Genomic DNA, 8,190 nt, shown 5'->3' on the forward strand with positions numbered 1-8,190 from the left:
AGGCTGCTGTCACTTTAAGACCTAATGCACGGATCCTATTGACACACATCCAAATTCTTTCCTAACTGTTTACGTTCACTTAAGACATAACCGACTGTGTTACACTACCGCCAAGACAGGCATTTTGACATAACTGTCTGTGTGTGTATTTGACCGTTGAAGTGCAATAAGCTGTGAAAGAGAACTGAATTCAGGATTGCACGCTGTCCGAAAGGCAGCTTTCTGTGTGCTTCAGATGCGTGTCAGACAGCGCGAGTACCGCAATGTGTTGTCTTCCGCAGCTTATTGTGCTTAAAGGGGTGGTTGATTATGATTTAACTTTTCTAACTTTATAATAATAATAATAATAATAATAATAATACATTTTATTTATAATGCGCTTTTCTAAAACCCAAAGCGCTAATTCCGTCCACGGAACACGATTTATAGATTATCAAGACAGAATATGCTAATCAATGACTAGAAGATAACTACACATAAGCTACATAAATTCATCAACTAACCAATCAGAAATGTTGTCTACATGTTGTCACTCCTTCTTGACTCCGGGTGTGAACATAAAAGGCTAAAAGTGTTTGGAATGTTCAGTGCATGTCTGTGTGAGTGCAAGCTGTTGTAGCTCCACCCTCTGTGCCTAGAGCAGCAGCTCATTTGCATTTAACCCTTTAACAGACACAAAAACGGTGCGTTTTTGCTCACCATCAAAAAGTGACAATTTTACCATGCTATATAAAAATATCTGTGGGGTGTTTTGAGCTAAAACTTAACATACACACTCTGGGGACATCAAAGACTTATTTTACATCTTGTGAAAAGGGCATTATACCACCCCTTTAATAACTATTTTTAACACCAGTAATGCCGAGTTCACACTGCACGATTTTCAAAGTAGTCGGGTCACTGTTCTTTTCACACTGCACGACTATCTGGGGTAACATTCAGTTGCTGCTATGTTCACACTGCACGATGGATTGGCGACAGGGGGTTTCACACTGCATGACTTTACAAAAGAAAGAATCGCTGACAACTTCTGTCTGGTCCGCAAATACGTTTCACAACCAAACACACGCGAGAGAAGTGATAAGGAAATAACGCAAGATTACATGTGTAATGAAGTGACGTTGGATAAATGCATTGTTATGACTGTCGTGTGTGGGGGGGAGGGATTTGAGGGAAGAGTGGGTTGAGTTAAGTGATTGTTCGCACCTGACCACTGATGAGCGTGAAGGAGCAGGAGCTTTGGAACAGTGATTATCGTGAGTTTCAAGGAGAGGAGAGCCATTAAAAGAAGAGCACAGCGAAGGGTGGGGAACTGAGAAGGGGTGTGTTGTTGCTAACGCCGAGCTGCACTCAAGGTTGGGGGGTGGGTGCCGTTCGCATGCTATTTAGGGCTGCCTGCGGCGCCGATAGCTTAATGGGCTAACCTGTAGATAAGGCCGGGTGTAGGAGTGCGTGGGCGGCGCGGCTTCTCAGCAAGGGGTGCTCTGTTTCCGCTATAGTTCGGAGGCCTCACGAGCGCTGGACTGGTGTCTGCCTTCTCCCTTTGCCAACCAGCGCCAAAGACTAGACCCCGGGAGGGTTTCGCATCCCGGGAGAGTTAAGTGTTGAACATTTTGTGTGTGTGTGTGTGTGTGTCATTTTAAAACTGGCAGTATAGCCATTTCATGATGGGGTGGGAGGGTTATGATGAACTGGATTCTTATGTAGTAGTCTGATGGCGTCTTGGGTGTGAAGTTTACATGCATTGTGAACGTGTGCAGTGTCCTACGGGTGTGCTATAGCTTTTGCCTATTTATTGCGTGTGCGCTAGCTTTTGTATGGCCTATTTATTGCGGTGTTCTCTGTGTAGCATGCTCCATCGTGGTGTTGTTCGCCCAGGCTGATTAGCATTTGTGTTTGGGACTTCAAGAACCTGACCCAGTCTGACATGTTTGGTAACTGCATGAATTATATTAAATAAAGATTATTGTTTCTACCTCTGTGGTGCTGCTTGCTCTGTAGAGTAGATTCCTCTAGCCGCAACAATCTGACCTCACCTTCTAGGTTTATTACACATGTGCGTAAGACCGGAGTTCTCGCGCAAGACTGGAATTGTTATTAAAAATGATAGCCTGCAAGAAGATTGCGATCCAAATTTTCTGTGCGCTGATTTGCAGCAAAAAGGAGAAAAAGAAAAAACAGATTATGCAGGAGGAAATGGTTGGGTAGACAAGGGGAGCAAGGATTGTGTGTTCTGCAAAGAGAGTTGGGGGTAAATAAATTATTTTGCAATGTGCTGCTGTTGCTGCTGGTCAAGCAAATGTTTGTGCTTTGTTTCTGTTTGATATAATTGTAAATATATCTATTAAAATACTGATATTCTGGTCTATAACTCTTCCTGAACTCCCCACTACCCTGTATCTTGCTCTATCATTGGCTGTAGGACACATGCCTAGTCTATTCTCTGACATATGCGTCAACCTAAAACTTTTACTTTTCTGAACTTTTTGAAATAGCCTATTAAAATCATTAAAATATATATATATATATATATATATATATATATATATATATATATATATATATATATATATACACTCACCTAAAGGATTATTAGGAACACCTGTTCAATTTCTCATTAATGCAATTATCTAATCAACCAATCACATGGCAGTTGCTTCAATGCATTTAGGGGTGTGGTCCTGGTCAAGACAATCTCCTGAACTCCAAACTGAATGTCAGAATGGGAAAGAAAGGTGATTTAAGCAATTTTCAGCGTGACATGGTTGTTGGTGCCAGACGGGCCGGTCTGAGTATTTCACAATCTGCTCAGTTACTGGAATTTTCACGCACAACCATTTCTAGGGTTTACAAAGAATGGTGTGAAAAGGGAAAACATCCAGTATGCGGCAGTCCTGTGGGCGAAAATGCCTTGTTGATGCTAGAGGTCAGAGGAGAATGGGCCGACTGATTCAAGCTGATAGAAGAGCAACTTTGACTGAAATAACCACTCGTTACAACCGAGGTATGCAGCAAAGCATTTGTGAAGCCACAACACGCACAACCTTGAGGCGGATGGGCTACAACAGCAGAAGACCCCACCGGGTACCACTCATCTCCACTACAAATAGGAAAAAGAGGCTACAATTTGCACGAGCTCACCAAAATTGGACAGTTGAAGACTGGAAAAATGTTGCCTGGTCTGATGAGTCTCGATTTCTGTTGAGACATTTAGATGGTAGAGTCAGAATTTGGCGTAAACAGAATGAGAACATGGATCCATCATGCCTTGTTACCACTGTGCAGGCTGCTGGTGGTGGTGTAATGGTGTGGGGGATGTTTTCTTGGCACACTTTAGGCCCCTTAGTGCCAATTGGGCATCGTTTAAATGCCACAGCCTACCTGAGCATTGTTTCTGACCATGTCCATCCCTTTATGACCACCATGTACCCATCCTCTGATGGCTACTTCCAGCAGGATAATGCACCATGTCACAAAGCTCGAATCATTTCAAATTGGTTTCTTGAACATGACAATGAGTTCACTGTACTAAAATGGCCCCCACAGTCACCAGATCTCAACCCAATAGAGCATCTTTGGGATGTGGTGGAATGGGAGCTTCGTGCCCTGGATGTGCATCCCACAAATCTCCATCAACTGCAAGATATGGGCCAACATTTCTAAAGAATGCTTTCAGCACCTTGTTGAATCAATGCCACGTAGAATTAAGGCAGTTCTGAAGGCGAAAGGGGGTCAAACACAGTATTAGTATGGTGCTCCTAATAATCCTTTAGGTGAGTGTATATATCGCTATATTTACATTTGCAATTTTCGATAATTTCTAAATATCTATCTATCTATCTATCTATCTATCTATCTATATATGAGAGAGAGAGAGAGAGAGAGAGAGAGAGAGAAACAGTACAACAGGGCTAAAGGAGCACCGGGGTAAAATGTGCATTTGACTTTATTCTCTTTTAAACCTCTAGATGGCACAGAAATCCCGCTCAGCACTTTTCTTAACAACCGCTTTTGATGATGCATATGGAAATTTGGCTGATCCTTGATGCGATCGCGGACAGCAACGCAAAGTTGATTCTGCGCTAATTTGATCTAATATTTATTGTTTTTTAAAATGTTGTAGATTTATGTAGCAAATGAGAACCGATCAAATTATTGACTATATTTTGAGACAAAGGTCTTGTTAATGATTTTCAAGGTAATTAAAGCAACAGTTTTTCAATAAAGGAAGAATATGTAAAAGTATTCCATTTGCGGTAAAAGGCGCCCCTGCTGTTGGGGCGAAAGGCACAATAATTAACATGATAATAAATAGCTGGCTGACTTTTCCATTTGTTGACATGACATGGCATTCAGATTGTAATTATCATATATCAAGTTGGGTGTCCTTTAGTGATAATCGCCATATTTATAATGAAATACATCATATTTAAAATATTATTATATAAAATATATAAATTATAATAAAATATATTTATTTGTTACTACTGTAAAGCTATATTAAATTATTATGGGATCTCTTAATGCTTTTAGAACCTTTGTTTCTTTAAATAATTTTATTTCTGTATTTTTAAAATGTAAAACAAAAAAAAATTGTAGCGCTCCAAACAGAACAAAAGTTCTTGTACTGCAGGTCCTTGTACTACAGGTGCGTAGAGCCAATGATATATTGAAGATTGAACAAAAAAGGTGGTTGGCCGCACACTGATCCACTCAAGACTAAAAGTCTACAAAAAAAAAAAAAAAATAAAAAAAAAAAAATATATATATATATATATATATATATATATATATATATATATATATATATATATATATATATATATATATATATATATGTATATATAAACTTTTTTTTTTTTTTTTTTTTTTTTTTTTTTTTTTTTGCAATTGATAAAATAATGCAATTGATAAAATAAAAAATATTTTTGTAGACTTTTAGTCTTGAGTGGATCAGTGTGCGGCCAACCACCTTTTTTGTTCATTCTTCTGTATTTTTAAAATGAACATTTTAATAACAGTATTTCCATTGAATAAAAATGTATTATTTTATTTATCAAAATAAACCAAAAATAGTACAAACTTTGCTAAAAGTGATTGTTTTGAACAGGTATTAACTTAGACATTTAAAACATTCATTTATTTGTATCAATACTTTGTGAGCCTTTTACCTCATGTGTGGGGTAAAGGGCCCACCTTGCCACCTCATTCATTTATACGATTTTTAAACAAACAAACCACTTTTATGATTTATTTTTACACAAAATCTGTTGCTCCATCAATGTTTAATAAAAAAAAAACATTCTGCATTCATACACTATGGGAGGAGTGAAAAGCACATTTTTCTTAAGGTGTCCCATTGTCCCCTATAATTTGTCTTTGTTAAAATTTACTTAAAATTTATGGAAAACCCGTCTTTGTAGGGAAATTAAATTACTGGTACTTTGGGTGTCTTGTTCATCATATGTGTCAGGACCATAACCAGTACATGGTGAGATGCAAGTAGCTAATATTTAATTTTTGACAACTGTAATGATAGAAATGTAAAAAAAGACAAGAAACGTTATGCGTTTTCAACGTATTGAAAATTCAATATTTCCTATTCCCCCTGTGGTGAAAATCAAGCTTTTAATGTTGGTGTGAGTGAGTGGAGACAGGGCTAATATATTCATACAACCGCGTAAATGAGGCACATTGTGAGTGAGTATGAGTGTAACATGAATCTTAAAATTCAAGCTATTTTAACCATGACAAAAATTTTTTTTAAATATGTCATTTTGGTGATCAAAGATTACTTTTAAGGGATAAAATTTAAATAAACTTTAAGACATATGTGTTTTATACATGTATAGAGTGTATTAGAAAGAGTGAATGTGTGTATATTTTAAAATAAAATATTCTTTTAAAGTTAATCAAATAGTTTAAATTCATGTTCGGGTGGAGTATCCATAGAAATTGCATGTGATATGAACTTTACGAATAGATCAGATATAAACTTAACAAATATCTCTAAAACTGAACAGGCAACCACACTACCCTTGCTTCAAACCTGTAGCAAAATTACACCAACGTATCAATTTTCAGGACTTTCGGTTAGCATGCATATTATCCCATAACATGTGTGAGCACAGTAAAAAGGGAACAATACTGTATTTGAACTATCAACCAGGCTGAAACAGCTAAAAATCAAAAAATGCATTCTTCCAAATCTTCTTGAGACTGGTCCAAACAAAACAATTTATGAATATTATGCCTATATTGAAAACAAGAAAATATTTGAATATTGAATATTTGAAAATATTGACTAAGATTTGTACATTCACATGTATCCAAGGTACAAGGAAAATATGTGGCCTTAAGACATGATTATTAAAAAAGGAAAGTATTTCACTCCCATTATACATGATGACTTTTAGTTCTCAGTTTACTGTGATGTTCATGAATGTTCATGTTCATGCAATGACAGCAGGATGCGATCTGAATGACAGTTGGCGACATTCTCTAAATCAACAAAATAAATTATATATTTCTACTGAAACTGTAATATCATGCAGTCAATTAATATCAGCATGAGCAGCATCATCATCATCATCATCATTTACCAGACACAACTGAAAATAACACTGACAGTGTTCAGCTTGACATCAGTACAAAATAGTCAAATTGATGAAGAATAAATGTTTGTGTAATACACAGTTTATATGGCGACAGCCAAAAACAAGAAATGTAGCCAGCGTGCTAACCGCTTAGCATCACATCTTGATAAAATGTGTGATATTGTTTATCTTACGCTTTACACAGCTTCAGCAGCGCATCTTCGTCCTCTTCATCATCATCACAAATAACAGGCTGATAAATAATCAATGGCAGCTGTCATTTTTTCCTTCGATATGTTCTCTAGTAGCTTGTGTGTTGTCGTTGTGATGCTTGCTTGTTCAATGCGAATGTGATTGTAGCGACCTCTACATTATGGGAGAAACGAAGCTTTTCAAAGCTTTGAATAGCCGCAAAATGATTCACTTTCGAAGTGTTCGAACACCACACGCTGGTGACGCCTGCTGGTCAAAACAGTGCAACCAAAAAAATCATGCCAAACATGCAAGAAAACAGCTTTTGGCTGCAACATCCAGGGACGTGCAGAGAGTTCCTCAGGGGCAGGGCTCAAACGTAAAAAAGGGGTACACAATATAAAAGTACCAGTCAAAAGTTTGGACACATTACTGCATTTATTATTTTTGAAAAAATGACCTTATGCTCATCAAGCCTGCATTTATTTGATAAAAAAAAAAAAAAAAAAAACAGTTTAAACAGTCAATACAATTTAAAATAATGGTTTTCTATTTTAACATACTTATAACCTTTGATACTTTTTTGAGGATTCTTTGATGAATAAAAGGTTAAAAAAGAACAGCATTTATTTAAAATATAAATAGTTTGTACCAATATACACTACCGTTCAAAAGTTTGGGGTCAGTAATTTTCTTTTCTTTTTTTTCTGTTTTTGTTGAAAGAAATTCATACTTTTTATTCAGCAAGATGAAAAGTGATAGTAAAGACTTATAAAATAATTTCTATTTTAATTAAATGTTCTTTTTATTTTTTATTTATCAATGAATCCTGAAAAAAGTATCACAGGTTCCAAAAAAAATATGAAGCAGCAACTGTTTCCAACATTGATAATAAAACAGTATATTTGAATGATTTCTGAAGAATCGTGTGATACTGAAAACTGGAGTACTGATGCTGAAATTTCAGCTTCACATCACAGAATTAAATTATATTTTAAAGTATATTAAAATAGAGAATCATTGTTGGCACCGATAGCCTCAAGGGCAGCGGACACCGACATATAGCGCCGCTGCGCTTCGGATGACCCGAGTTCAAATCCCGGTTTGTGGACCTTTCCCGATCCTGTCTCCCACCTCACTTCCTGTCCACTCTATGCAGTCCTATCACAATAATGGCAAAAATCACCAAAAAATAGAAAACCATTATTTTAAGAGACTTCTTTAAAAAACATTAAAAAATAATAATGTGTCCAAATTTTGACCAGTACTATACATACTATTTTCTATCTATCTATCTATCTATCTATCTATCTATCTATCTATCTATATATATATATATATATATATATATATATATATATATATATATATATATATATATATATATATATATATATTATTG

At 36.2% G+C, this 8,190-nt stretch overlaps 1 protein-coding gene across 5 annotated transcripts in view; it reads right to left on the bottom strand.

Annotated features, from left to right (window-relative positions):
- The window catches only part of def8 (differentially expressed in FDCP 8 homolog), a 120,317-nt gene extending 113,361 nt beyond the window's left edge, over positions 1–6,956 (bottom strand). For 2 of the 5 annotated variants that reach the window (XR_013821522.1, XM_079874231.1), the window contains exon 1: positions 6,791–6,950. The gene's annotated coding sequence lies outside the window, so the exon portion shown is untranslated. Of the gene's footprint in view, positions 1–6,790 lie in introns of all 5 variants that reach the window. The other 3 variants (XR_013821523.1, XM_079874232.1, XM_079874234.1) reach the window with 2 other exon arrangements.
- Positions 6,957–8,190: the final 1,234 nt, after the last annotated feature.

Source organism: Squalius cephalus, assembly GCF_949319135.1.
Source record: "Squalius cephalus genome assembly, chromosome: 6".
In the NCBI taxonomy this organism is placed as follows: Eukaryota; Metazoa; Chordata; class Actinopteri; order Cypriniformes; family Leuciscidae; genus Squalius; species Squalius cephalus.